The following is a 10,805-nucleotide window of genomic DNA, read 5'->3' on the forward strand; positions in this document are numbered from 1 at the left end:
TTTGGCTAAGGAATCTTTAGAGAGAGAGAGAGAGAGAGAGAGAGAGAGAGAGAGAGAGAGAGAGAGAGAGACTTCAACAACATCACATACAACTTTAAAAGATAAGAAGCTTGTGGCTTGGGAGTCTTTGAAGAGAGAGAGAGAGAGAGAGAGAGAGAGAGAGAGAGAGAGAGAGAGAGAGAGAGAGACTTCACCAGTTTCACAATGTAATTTTAAAGATTCAGTACTAGTGATATAATCAAAGTAAAAATTTATAACATAATACAGAATGGCTCGTGGCTTAGGAATCTTCTGGAGAGAGAGAGAGAGAGAGAGAGAGAGAGAGAGAGAGAGAGAGAGAGAGAGAGAGAGAGAGAGAGAGAGAGAGAGAAACCAGAGAACCTATATTAATACTTACTGCTTCCTTAAAGAAATTTGTTTCCTCGTTATGATGAATCTTCATTTTGACTGTCTTATGAGTAGGCCGACGGGGGCAGCCTTAGCAAGAAGATCAAAAGAAAAACGAATTGAAAGGTTGCAAAATCCTATGAGTAAATAATTATGAAAGAGGAGTCAGTTCCACCTTCTTGAAAGGAGCGTTGCACAGCTTAAAAAAAAAAACATAAATTTTTTGGAATTCCCAGACTGTAGAAAAAGGAAAAAAAAATTAATCTAAATAGCATAACGTGGCTTTCACTTGAAGATCAATTGAACAAGGAGTTTTTGAATCTTCAGAGAGAGAGAGAGAGAGAGAGAGAGAGAGAGAGAGAGAGAGAGAGAGAGAGAGTTGAGGAAAATGGAAGGAAAATTCGTGGCTTTTTGTCAAAATAATAAGGAAAAACCAGTCATGTCAAAAATAAGGAAAAAGCAGTCATCTGAACAGCATTGCTTGCTTTTCTCTTTACGATCGATAGAACAGGGCCTTTAAAGCTCCAGAGAGAGAGAGAGAGAGAGAGAGAGAGAGAGAGAGAGAGAGAGAGAGAGAGAGAGAGAGAGAGAGAGAGAGGGTGTGGGGGATTTGAGGAGAATGGAAGCAAAATTCGTGTTTTTTTTGTCAAATAATAAGCAAAAAAAAAGTAATCTACATAGCATAAAGTTGTTTTCTCTTGAAGATCAATAGAACAGGGCATTTTAAAGCTCTAGAGAGAGAGAGAGAGAGAGAGAGAGAGAGAGAGAGATTAGAGTTAGAAAAATGAACAATTCACGTGAGTAAAAAAAAATTATAAGAAAAAACCAGTTTCCTAAAGAGAATGATTTTTCTGTTAAGAAAAATGATAACAAAAAAGCTCAGAGTTTCAAAATTCTAAATAATAAGCAAAAAAAAAGTAATCTACATAGCATAAAGGTTTTCTCTTGAAGATCAATAGAACAAGGGCCTTTTAAAGCTCCAGAGAGAGAGAGAGAGAGAGAGAGAGAGAGAGAGAGAGAGAGAGAGAGAGAGAGAGAGAGAGAGAGAGATTAGAGGAAAATGAAAGGACAATTCGTGAATTTTGTAAAAAAAATTATAAGGAAAAAACCAGTTTCCTAAAGAGAATGACGTGGTTTTCTGTTAAAGAACAAGTTTTTGTTAAAATTAGGAGAATGAAAGGAAAATTCTTGGTTTTGTTAAAATTAATGAGAAAACAACAGTCACCTAAATAGCATGTGTGCTTTTCTCTTTACAATCAATAAAACAAGGGCTTTTCAAGTTCCACAGAGAGAGAGAGAGAGAGAGAGAGAGAGAGAGAGAGAGAGAGAGATGTTTCAGTGACGTAAAGGCAGTGATGATCTTAAATCCTGGTTGAAAAACCCAACACAGAACTGGATTTAATTTGTTAGAATGTTTCTGCAAAATATTGTGTGGAATATAACTGGGCAAGATGAGAGGAAATGAATGGACATTTATCAAAAACTTCAGACCCATTATTAGCAGATGACTGGAGAAAAGCGAATTTTACAAACTCTAGCGACGATGCCCCTGTGTTATAAACTATAATTGGTTTGGAGACCGGCTGCGTCAGAGCATCAAAATTCTTCCAGGTATCGAAAAATATTCCTTCACATAGTAAACATTCGCAAGTAAAATGTAAAGTAGTAACATCAAAACGGCTGGCTAAGAGAACGCCTATATACATATACATATATATATATATATATATATATATATATATATATATATATATATATATATATATATATTATATATATATATATATATATATATATATATATATTATGTGTCCGTTGTGTGTAATTGTAATGACCCCAATACCTATTCTGGAACTATCACAATCACATACATGTCTGGTAAATTGTCCAGCAAATTATACGTTACATACATACATACACACACATATACATATATATATATATATATATATATATATATATATATATATATATATATATATACATACATATACTGTATATATAATATATATATATATACATATATATATATATATATATATATATATATATATATATATATATATATATATATATATATATATCGTGAGTGTGTCATTGCAAAATGCAACACTTGCAAGACAAAACACACAGGACGAAAAGAAAAAAGTGCCCTCAAAATCCACAAACAAAAGGCGGATATTGCTACAGGGAGGAAGAACACTTCGCTTAAACCTCCATAAAAATAAAGGGTACTCAATGGATGCAAAAAACGCTAATTGCCCGGCACTGCCCAGATTTTCTTGGGTAAATGTAGGTGCATTGACATTTATATTCCCTCCTTTTTTAGTTTTCTGTAAAAGAAAACTATTGTGCCGGCTTTGTCTGTCCGTCCGCACTTTTTCTGTCCGCCCTCAAATCTTAAAAACTAACGAGGCTAGAGGGCTGCAAGTTGGTATGTTGGTCATCCACCATCCAATCATCAGACACCAAATTGCAGCCCTCTGGCCTTTTCAGTATATTTTATTTTATTTAGGGGTTAAAGTTAGCCATAATCGTGCTTCCGGCAGGGATATAGGATAGGCCACTACCGGGCTGTGGTTAAAGTTTCAAGGGCCGCGGCTCATACAGCATTATACCGAGACCACCGAAAGATTTATCTATTTTCGGTGGCCTTGATTATACGATGTAAAGAAAACTCGACTGCGTCGAAGAAATTTCGGCGCATTTTTTGCTTGCTTAAATCATGTGGCCACTGATACTTGTTTGACAAGGTTTCAATAATGGCATTTTATACGTATGTATTATGTATGGTTTTTTATTTCTTTTTTTAACTTTAGTAATGTCGCCAGCAGCAGTTTTTAGTAGAACTTTAGGAACGCTGAAAAAGTGATACTTATGCTATCGAGATTTAAACCTTTCTTATCTGCATTAGTTATTCGTTTCGTATTTGGTGTTTATCATTTTATTACAGGTATTCCCTCTGTATTTACTTTTTTTATCATTTTATTACACGTATTTGTTCTGTATTTTGTCTTTATCATTTTGTTACAGCTACTGATTCTGTACTTCGTCTTTATCATTTTGTTACAAGCATTTGTTTAGGTATTCGTTCTGTATTTCGTGTTCATCATTTCATTACAGTTACTGGTTCCGTATTTCGTCTTTATCATTTTCTTGCAGGTCTCTAATCATCTCTCTCTAAAAAAAAACAAAAATATCATTAATCACGAAGGAATGTCACAGAACCACAGAAAAATAATAAAAAGTTGAACACAAGGATTACCTGGAGGTTACTTAGCGATACAAAAGATACAAAAAGTAACATCTGTAAACAGTAGCCCGCATCTACATAAGTAAGTAACCTTTCTGGAACGTGAAATGGCAATTGAAACAAGTCTTTGGGACGTTAGGTCCCCCTAAAGATGTATTTGAAATACCATGGCCGATCTGTACCTTGGCAAAAACTGGAACTGAGTTTTCTTCCTAATTTGGATATCTGATCGAGTTTCCTAAGGCAGAAACAGCCAAAGAAAGGGAGAGCAAAAAAAAAAAAAAAAAAAAGTGGTTATTCTTCTCAGTAAAACCGAAAGCGCTACCAAAATTCATTAGGTTACTTCCATCATTAACCCTCATGCTATGCTGCGGTGACGTTTGGACAATATGTTTCCTTCTTATAGCAGTTCCCCGGAGGGGGGTAGCGCCGTCAGTACACCTCGCGCGGTGCACTGCAGGCATTACTTAAGGTTCTTTGCAGCGTGCCTTCGGCCCCTAGCTGCAACCCCTTTCGTTCCTTTTACTGTACCGCCTTTCATATTCTCTTTCTTCCATCTTACTTTCCACCCTCTCCTAACAACTGATATAAAGTGCAACTGCGAGGTTTTCCAACTGTTACACCTTCTAAACCTTTTCACTGTCACTTTCCGTATCAGCGCTGAATGGCCTCATTGGGTCCAGTGCTTGGCCTTTGCTTAAATACTATATTCAGCTAATTATAGTAGTTGCTCCAGACATTTAAAAAAATGTTGTTATTTAACTCAAACTTACATTTTACAAATAAGTCGTGAAATTAGGCTACTTGCATCATTAACCACTATGGTGTTTGGATAATTGTATTCCCTTATAGCAGTTGCTCCAGACATTGAAAAAAAATGGTGTTATTTAACTCTTAATTTTTATTTTACAAATCATTCCTTAAATCGCTTGTAACTCGGTGGCGTTTTTCCAAATTCTAGCTCCTTAAAACTCACATCAGCTTCCTGGTTGGCCCATAAAAGTAAAGGAGAGTTGTCACTCCACAAATAGTTGCTAGGTACGGCCATGCTATTCATATACCAACAACGCACTTTTATTTTACTTCTTGCTTTATTTCTTTCTTCGTCTTCTCTTGTGTATGGTTATCACTCCATGTCACCTCCATCTGTTATCTAATTTTCTGTGGTATTTAGGCATGTGGCTTAATTTTGTCCTTTATTTCCCCATATGTCTAACGCTAAATTTACAAAGTTATTTAAGTGTATTCTTAAAACTCTCTCTCTCTCTCTCTCTCTCTCTCTCTCTCTCAAGCACACACACACCTTCGGTACATTACTTGTACTGTAATTCTAATTCTTATTCTTTTATCATGGTTTTACTAAAACGGACGAAATTCTTACCCCTTCCAAAACCCGTCTTACGCGTCTTGAACTCTGATAATCTTAGCGCCTATCTTGTTATTTTTTTCCTTTCCTTTCTTGCGACGTTTATTATTGGTAACATGTCTTTATGCCTCTTAAAGGTAATTTTCACTACTAATACAAATAAAGCAAATCGTATGATGCACGACAGGTGACTCAGTGCAACGGCTGTGAATCATACAAATAACGCGTTCTCCTCCGAAGACAAAAACTTGTTTGAGAATATTATTTTTATTATTATTTTACTGTATTCCGTAAGTATTACAACTTTATTATTAAGAACGGAACACTGACAAAGCAATATGACCACGACTGTTCTCTCTCTCTCTCTCTCTCTCTCTCTCTCTCTCTCTCTCTCTCTCTCTCTCTCTCTCTCAAGTTGTTTTGTGGTTCTGTTATATTGCGGAGTTGCAATAAGAGTGATAGGGTACAATTTACATTCTGACGAACTGTCGTGTCTTCAAGCATCGTCCCATAGTCATATGATATAAATTTCATTTCATTGAATTTTCTTTTTTTGGAGCGATATTTTGAAAGACATTTTGACTTAGAAATAATTTTAAAAAATAATCTTGTTATTACACTAAAGTTTACCTTCGTTGCACTCTCTCAAACACGTTCGTTACTTAATTATTTTCTAGACCTGAGCTTCTCGATAGATTAAAAGCAAATTTTGATAATCACGTAAGAACAGGTACCTCCCAGTTAGGAATATCGTAAGGAATAGACTTCGGGACAGATTTAGAATTATCGTAAAGAACAGACCTTCTGAGAGACCTTAAGAAAAGTTAACTGTCACTTGTGTAATATGTTCCCTCTTTATTTTTACTCGAATTTATACGGTACATTTATAGGCGCAATGAAATGAGAATCTAGTCTTTACAGAAAATAGAGATATATATTCAAGCTAGGCTTTACAATATGATATTGTAGCAAGCAACAAAAGTCAGAAAAATCTTACACAACTAAAGCTCCTGGCAAGCATATGGTCCCCTAAATCTTCGTCAGAATTTGAGTAATATTGCTTAATAAAAATACATGACAACCCCGGCATATAAACAAGATATCATCTTGTGCTTCAAATCCACATGATAGCGATATCTGGCAGCCCAAGCATTGTGTGGCTTCATGGGAAAGTTGAATTACACAACTGAGTTTTGCAAAAATCCTTCCGGGATGAGGTCGACTCAGTAAATGCCACTGGTATCCATTTTACACTTGGGTTGACACTTGAGCCATACACGAACCTAACAAAGGTGAGTCGAGTGGCGCAGTGCACTCAATTGTCGACGTTCACACACACACACACACACACGCACACAGTCACACACAAACCCACACACACACACAACACATACACACACACACACACACATATATATATATATATATATATATATATATATATATATATATATATATATATATAAATATATATATATATAATATATATATATATACATATATATATATATATATATATATATATATATATATATATATATATATATATATAATGTGTGTGTTTGTGTATGTATGTATATGTGTATCTACAGAAAAAGGAGAGAGATAGTAAGGGGCATTGCTTAATATACCCTGACGCAGGCAGCGTGGAGAATAGCCTCTATTTGTGCGTGCTGTACTAATATAGATTTTGCAAGCCTTGGAGATTCCTGCTAATTAGGCGCTTGTTAACGCTAATCAAATGTAATTCGAAATGCGAGGAGATAATTACCATGCATTTGCGATGATTAGGATAGGATATGGGATCATTATAGATCACAAGGAGGCCGAGAATCCGTTTTCGAGAATTCATGAGATAAACACGATGCTGATAAGCAGAACGATTGCGTTCTCAGTCCTTTAGAAGACTATATTTCTTCAGACAGGAATACAGAATTTAGGCCAAGGGCCAAGCACTAGGACCTATGAGGTCATTCGGCACTGAGAGGGAAACTGACGGTAAGAAGGTTTGAAAGGCATAACGGGAGGAAACCCTCACAGTTGCACAGTGAAACAACTGTTAAAGAGGTTGAAAAGTCAGATGGAAGAAAGAGAATATGAACGGAGGCACAGTAAAATGAATGAAAGAGGCTCCAGCTAGGGGCCGAGGGGACGCTGCAAAGAACCTTAAGTAATGCCTACAGTGCACCACGTAGGGTACACTGACGGCACTAGCCCACCGCCCACCCCCCCGGGGATATTTCTTCAGAGAATATTTTCTTTTCTTTTCGTATTTCTTGAAGATGAACTAACTGGAGTCAATAGCTCTTGCCGTGACTGTTTCTTTCTCTTCCTTAATTCATCACTTTCTCTAAAGTATGATAGAGAAAATTAAGTTATTCCAGAAAAACCACAGTGAAGTTTTGATTTCTATTTTCTTAGAGCCGTCTCCAACCTCCGTATTTCAATCCAGGCTCTTCTTTTCTAGCCGTTTCTTTTCATTTCTACTAATAGGATACAATTAGTACAAATGAGAACAAACAGCTATGTCCCATTGGTAGAAATAATAACTAACAAGTATGGAGATGGAAGACGGGCTCTGATAAAGTACGAGAAATCAAAACTCGATGTGGTTTTCCCCGGGAAATGTTTATGATATGAATTTACACCCGAGTTCGTGTGAGAAAATAAAATTATCATGCATATCCTCCCCTTCCTCCGTGCTGCGTCTCTCGTGGAAGCCATAAAATTAACAGAATGATGCATGTTATTTTTTTTTTTTTTTTTTTGAGGATTACGGAGCAATTTTTCTCTGGTTTTCCATTATTATTCTTCCGGTAGAAATTGATTCCATCTGACTAAAACCTTGGGTGTAAGACGGATACAGCTGAAGACCTGTTCGTACTTTCAGGATTTGGTGGGTTTCCCTTTTTGTACCTGTTAATTTATCTGGTTTTCTAATAACTTTCTGTTTTTCCCATTACCTTCTGTTACTTCTTTCAAATGAACACCATATTCTTTGGAAGCTTGAATTACAAGTCAATGGCCCCTTTTGTGGGCTTGCTCCTAATGAATAGGGTTCATCTTCTGAATAATAATAGTATTAATGCATTTGCCCTGTAGGTGGTAATCTACTGTAGAACAGAGTCTCATAGTCATCTAGAAAAATTGGGGAGGAATGTTAGCTCATGATACTCCAAAATAATTTTTATTACCTGTTAAAAATAGATTTAAGGCCAAAATTATTGTCCCAAGAAGTTATTTTGCTATATGTGATGGTTTCAGTGCGTATGGTATGGATTGGCATAGCTGATATGCCACTGATCTGCATGACAGTTCTGCCTTGGAATTCTCTTTGCGTTCTGATCCCCACCAACCAATCAGAGGTCTACTCATGTATCTGTTAATAAATCAGATCTGATCCTTACATTTTATGTCTGACATAACTGAGAGTTTGGTATCTGGCCACTGCACTACAAAAGTGGAGATCATAAAACTTTTACTAACTTGAAAGCATTAGAAGAACTTTTTTTTTCTGCGAATATGTTTGAATTTACGCCCTTCTCCCCGTCATTTGACAAAAAAATAATATCAGTAATATTCTGTCACGAACCAAACATTTGACAAATGCTCATCATTGACTCAAGAGTTCACGTTGATGAAGTTATTTAGATAAACAATCTATGACCAGCACGTGACAATATCCTTGCTAAAAACTGTTCTGCCGGTATATGGAAAAAAGCTATTATGAGCAAAAAGTAAAGAAAATGACGACCAATCAAGTATATATAAGAAAATAAAACCTGTTCAGCTTCATGCATAGAGTACTAAATTAAAATCAAACTTTAGATCAGTTATTTACTATCTGACAAGAATTAGTGGCTAATGGAAACCACTTGACTATCACAAAGACAAGGGTGAGATTTTTCATCAGTTTGCCAAGTTAAACAGACAAAAGTTGAGAATTCCCTTTAACATTCCTATTTTCAGTTTACTTGAAATCTAACATTTCATAAAAAACAATAAACAAAATCTTCGACATCTTACACATATGAGATAAAAATGTTTCAAATGGACATTCCAAATTTACATTAGAATTGTAAGTGGGCAATTTTAGTTTTCTGAAAAGAAAACTATTATGCCGGCTTTGTATGTCCGTGCGCACTTTTTCTGTCCGCACTTTTTTCTGTCCGCCCTCAGACCTTAAAAACTACTGAGCCTAGAGGGCTGCAAACTGGTATGTTGATCAACCACCCTCCAATCATCAAACATACCAAATCGCAGCCCTCTAGCCTCAGTAGTTTTTATTTTATTTAAGGTTAAAGTTAGCCATAATCGTGCTTCTGGCAACGATATAGGATAGACCACCACCGGGCCGTGGTTAAAGTTTCATCGGTCTTGGCTCATACAGCATTATACGAAACCACCAAAAAATAGATCCATTTTCGGTGGCCTTGATTATGCGCTGTACAGAAAACTCTCTTGCGCTTGAATGATGACATCTTGTAGAAATAAGCATGAAAAGAGTTAGTTAAAGGAATCCAAGGCTTCGAAAGTGAGAGATCAAAACATTCATCAGAAGTATACTACAAAATACTGATGATTTTCATAAATATGAAGATGAGAAGAGGTAGCTTAGATGGTGCTACAAAGGTGAGCTACTTGACGAGGATGGGACTTAACTTTTAAATGCAATGGGCAGTTCTCGAATTAATTCCTTTAGGAAAGAGAAATTGAGATCCCTCAAGGTAGACAGAAGAGAAATGAATATGAGAATTATGGGCTGGCAACGATTAAGCAATACTCCTCAGCACTATTGCTCGAAGGGTCTGATATCATGGAGAAGGCACGCAGGCTTGAATGTAATATGCCAGACTGGGAGGCAACGCGTGGCGTTGTCGTAAAAAATCTTGATTCCTTGTTTGTTTGTTTTTAATTTTGCATTAGTCCCCATCTGAATCTAACCGATTCAAACATATTTACAATTAGCTGCAGAGCCCAGTGATTCAACAAGGCACCTGAAAATTTATCTAATCGAAATCGAATGAAGGTCAAAGAGAATCCAGCGTGTTTGTTACTGAGGTAAATACATATACCAATCAATAAATCTTTAATTTGTAGAGTACGTTATATCATTTCGATTATACAGTGACATCTACAATAAGTGCCAAAAATATTCCTCTCCTTTTCAATGTGAACATGATAAATTACTAGCAAGAAAGTTTGTTTGCGATAAATGATTAAGAAGGTCTCTGAAATTTAAGTACCTTGTTTAAGTCATTGCTGACTTCTGATAAAAGGTAAAGTTTATGCCCTGTTGAAAAATCATCAGAAAACAAAAACAGCTTTCACTGACTGACTGTCGCTTTCATTTCTGTAATAACTTTATTACCTCCGAATATCCCAGATCAACGTTTTGAATGATCATTATATCCCAGGTACTGTCAAAGAGTATAAAAAAATACGTTGTTTCGAATATCAGTTTTCCACTAGATAGTATACCTTAGTTTAACTAGACCACTGAGCTGATTAACAGCTCTCCTAGGGCTGGCCCGAAGGATTAAATTTGTTTTACGTGGCTAAGAACCAATTGGTTACCTAGCAACGGGACCTACAGCTTATTGTGGAATCTGAACCACATTATAGCGAGAAATGAATTTCTGTCACCAGAAATAAATTCCTCTAATTCTTCATTGGCCGGTCGGAGAATCGAACGCAGGGCCAGCAGAGTGCTGGTTGAGAACGGTACCCACCCCTCCAATGAGGAACCGTTTGTAGTGAACAACAAAAAATATCAAATATGATATTTTTACAATATTC

This window comes from Macrobrachium rosenbergii, chromosome 43 (genome assembly GCF_040412425.1).
Source record: "Macrobrachium rosenbergii isolate ZJJX-2024 chromosome 43, ASM4041242v1, whole genome shotgun sequence".
NCBI classification, from domain to species: domain Eukaryota; kingdom Metazoa; phylum Arthropoda; class Malacostraca; order Decapoda; family Palaemonidae; genus Macrobrachium; species Macrobrachium rosenbergii.